Raw genomic sequence first — 4,934 nt, 5'->3', positions numbered from 1 at the left:
CTCCAAAGGAAAAAATAAAAGTATAATAATAAGATAAAAGTATATTAATATGTATTTGGCCAGTGGTGTTAAGAAAAGTATGTTCAAATTTAATATGAAAATGCAAATTAAAACTACAATGAGGGCTGGGGTTGTGGCTCAGCAGTAGAGCACTCGCCTAGCACATGCAAGGCCCTGGGTTCGATCCTCAGCACTACATATAAATAAATAAAATAAAGGTATTGTGTCCAACTACAACTAAAAAATAAATATTAAAAAAACTACCATGAAATGCTACTTCACACTAACTAGATAGCTATAATGAAAAAGACAAAAAAATATTGTGTTGGTAAGTGTGTAAAGGAATTGGAAACTTTCTGTATTACTGTGAAAATGTAAAATGATGTAGCAAGTTTGGAAAAATAGTCTGGCAGTTACTCAAAATATTAATATAGGTGGTTTAGCAGTTCACCTTCTAGGTATATGCTCAAAATAAAGGAAAACCTGTGCACCTAAAAGCATATATGTAAATGTTCATTGCCACATTATTTATAGTAGCTCTAAAAAGGAAATAATCCACATATCCACCAACAAATTAACAGTAGAAAAAAATGTAGTATATCCTTAACCATAGACTGTTAACTCTGTCATACTCTGAAAGTAATGGGGTACTGATATGTGGAACAACATAGATGAACTTTGACAATATTACACAAATAAAAGAAGCTAGTCACAAAATATCTCATATTACATATATGATTGCACATGTATGAAAGGTCCAGAATGGGCAAAATAGAGAAAAAGAAAATACTAGTATTTACCTTTGAGTACTGTAGGGCATTTTACAGTGACTGCTAAGAGAGGTATAGGGTTAATTTCAGGGGTATAAAAACGTTATAAAGTTATATTACAGTAATGATTGCTCAAATCTCTGACTACACTAAAAATGCCAAATTGTACATTATAAGTGGGTGATATTTTTTCATGTGAATTTTATCTCATTTAACTCTTGACTAAGCAAATGTGTATGCAATATGAAAAAAAAAAAACAAGGGGCTTAAGGGATTTGGGGAATATGTCTTAGAATGATTGAGATTATTATTTGGGATAATAATAATAAAGATGCCTTATTAGAACATGGGAAGCCCTTGTTAATGTCGACTGGTTGGATTCCAGAAGCATAAGTTATCTGAAACACTGGAGGATCTTTCCTAGCATAGAAAGCTTCATCAGAGAATTATCAGTCTTCTAGAGTCAATGCAATGAAGAAAAGGAGGTTAAAACTCTTTAAACTCTTGAAAAAGCCTCTGGAGTCGGGTTCAGTAAACTCTTTTTTTAAAGAACCAGATGGTAAACATTTTAGAATTATAGATTGTATGGTCTTTGTCACAACTCTTCAACTCCGTCCTTGTAATGAGAATGAGCTATAGACAGTATTCAGGTGAATGGGTATGGTAGTGGTCTGTTCAAAAATTTTTAAATGAAACAGGAGGGCTGGATTTGGCCTGCAGACCATAGTTTGATAATCACTGCTCTAAAGAAAACTAAATATTACAGGGGTTTCTCACTTCATGTGGAATGAAATCAAACTTCTCAGAACAAAGTCTCACATATCTTACCTTTTCTTGTCCACCTTTCCAACTGCATTTAGTATCATGCTTCCCCAGTCTAGTAAACTCTAATCCCAAAGCCTGATTTCTCTGTCCATCCACGCTAAGTTCTTTGCTGCTTCAGTGGCTCTGTACTAATTCACTCTTTCCCTGGGCCTTCACAGGTCTGAATCCTTTTGCTCTCAGCTGTCAACTCAATATCAGTTTCTCAGAAGAACTTCTTATGACTGATCTTCCTCAGTAAACACCACACGGTTCTGACCTTGTTGCTTTTTATCACAGTACCCATATAGTTTTTTTTCCTAGCATTTATGATAATCAAAATCATTTTATTCATTTTGATTCTTATTGATTATACATTTCTTACTATAGAATTAAAGTCCCATTGTTAAAAAAGCAGTCTGGCTTAGATAAATAAACTTGGCAAGTGATGTAAGATCTGTAAGTCTTAGTTTAATAAATTATGAAATAAGAATTATAAAACATACCTCAAAGATTTATTATGAAGTTACAATAGGATAGTACCTGAGAAAGCAGTTATCAGAGTGACTGGAACTCAAGAAGCATTTAATGAAAACCAGCTGTGACTTCTGCTGCCCTCATCATCACCACTGCCATCATCATTACCACCAACATCACCATCACTGGCGACAGCAGCATTAAGGTCTTGTGCTCTCTATATGGTGCCATATGTAAAGGAAATACAAAAGCATGTAGCTCAGAGAGGAAGACTGTCAAGAAGATGACATCATCAGCTACATCATAACAAAACATCGTTTAAAAATCATGTTTAGTTATAGGGTTTTGTAGGTCAAAACTTAACAGAACAACTTCCTCTGTTCCATTGGGTCTAGGATTTTTAACTGGGAAGATAAGGCTGTGGTGAGCCTGGGGGTGATTCAATAGCTGTGAATCATCTGGAGTCATCTAGAGATGTTTTTCATACCTCATCCACATCTGGTATAGGCAGTGGTTGTTAGTTGGGACACCAGTTTGGTTGTTGGTCAGAACACATTCATTTTTTAGCTCAATGTGATCTCTTTGTCTGGACTAATTTGGGCTTTCTCACAAGATGTGGCATGTTATTTATAGCAAAAGTTCAAGACAATGAGGCCATAGTGTGTGCCCTTTTTGGTTTTATTCTAAGAAGTGATAAAATGTCATTTTCCTACATTATTTGGGGCAAACATGAAAGTTTCCTCTTCCCTCAGGCTCAAGAGTAGGTGTACAGAGTCCTACTACTAACATGGATGATTTCCAAGGTCTCATCATCCCATCAAAATCATGTGCTATAGAAGATACCTAATCAGCCCTCCCCCTAACTTCCATATGATCACTCTTCCATCAGGAATACTCCTCTCTTCATGGCCTTAATTGTTGAATCCCTAATATTCCCTTAAGGTCCAGTAGTTTTATCATGCCTTTCTTCTCACTTCTTTACTATTATCAATATATGTGCCAGTTGGATACATGGAATTACCACTAAATGAACAATGGAATAAGAAAAAAGAACAAGTGTAGAGGAAGAATGCTATGGTTTGGATGTGAGGCATCCCCCAAAACTCATGTGTGAGACAATGCAAGAAGATTTCCAGGTAAATTGCTTTGGTTATGTGAACCTTAACCCAATCAGTAAATTAATCCCTGATAGGAATTACCTGGGTGATAACCATAGGCTGGTAGGTCTGGCTGGAGCAGTTTGGCCATTGAGGGCATGTCTTGGGGTATATATTTTGTATCTGCTGAGTGGATTCTCCCTCTGCTTCCGAATCATCATAAGAGATGATTCTCTCACCATACTCTTCTGAGGAATGGAATTGGCCATCTATGATCTGAGACCTGTAAAGCCATGAGCCACCAAATAAAGTTAGCCTCCTCTAAAATTGCTCTTTTTAGTTATAGCAGTGAAAAAGCTGACTAAAACAAAGAGTGATAAATATTATGACTGAGTTAAAGTAGCCAAGAGTTTTTAGACTTGGGAAGAGGGGAATAGCTTAAAGATAATATAATGTCGGGGATTTTTTTCAACCAAAATATTTCAGGGTTCTAAAGCCATACTTGTGAATGTGGTATAGGAGACTGTTGGAGAAGCCACTGATACCATGTGGAGAGATTGTGTTATGTGCTTCACCAGTGAGGGAGAGGTTTTGATGCACATGTTTGAGACTAGTGTTATTTGTCAAAATTGCCTGGAGAATAGACAATTAAACTTCATCATTTTGTTTTCTATTTTTTTTCTTTTTGTATTTTTATTTCAATAGAATTATAATAAGAAAAGACCCTTCAGAACAAAGACACAGGAATGGGGGTAGACAATGAATGAGAATCCTTAGATAAGATTGATAACATTCTAAAGACATTCTGTGGAACACTGAAACAAAATGGGCAGCACCTCTGATTTGGCTATTTGTGGACACTGGCTGTTTCCTTTCCTCTCATGGTTTTAAGCCACCTGTGCCGTTTCTGGGTTATTTCTCATTTTTTTCCTATTTTTATTTTTTCCCATATTTTCAGAGTTATTTTTTTAGATTTCCTTCGATTTATTTTACTTTCTTGGTGAAAAATATTTTAAAGGGAATTTTTCAGAAAGGCCAATTCATCACTTTGGAATGAAGGAAGGAAGAGTGTGTTTAAAAATTACTCAAATAATGATGTACTTTTATTCAGCACAGCTCATAAACAGGAAAGCTTTTGCTCTATAGACAGGGTAATGTGGACTTCTCACAGTGTCGATTTTGGTTGATTGATTTCCAGCTTCAGGGCCCAAAGTGAACATTGTAGAGAGGGATTGAGATAAGGTGGGTTTAGCACTAAAGCATGTGCTAGATTGCTTAACTCAGGCTGGAGATACCTGAAGTCTATTAGAAATACAGAATGAATAAGAGACAGAATAGAATAAAGTAAGACTTGGGCCTAATAAATATTTAATTATATATTACACATTACTTTATTTTCTTACTACATAGCCTGTAAAGTTCTAAATGCTAAAATTATGAGAGAGAAAGAGCATAACAGTAAGCACATAGGTGGGAGAAATTCTGGATTAGTGCAGATTAAGTGGGGGGAAATCAACAAGTGAACACTGAGATTACTTTTCATCATAGAAATTTAAACCAATAATATATTAAAAAATAGTAAAATATTTAAAATAAAAATGGCATGCACATGTGCACACACATAGCCTTACATATGCAAACATTTAATTAATCATAAGAGGTATAGAAAGTGATTACAGAATTGCATGGAATATTCAAACAAGAATAAATATTATGTATAATTCAAATTCCACGAATGAATATATAGAAGAAGTTTAATGTCACACTATTGAAACACACTATAATATTG

This window comes from Marmota marmota, unplaced genomic scaffold, assembly GCF_001458135.2.
Source record: "Marmota marmota marmota unplaced genomic scaffold, marMar, whole genome shotgun sequence".
In the NCBI taxonomy this organism is placed as follows: Eukaryota; Metazoa; Chordata; class Mammalia; order Rodentia; family Sciuridae; genus Marmota; species Marmota marmota.
Note: the sequence above shows the minus strand (reverse complement) of the source record.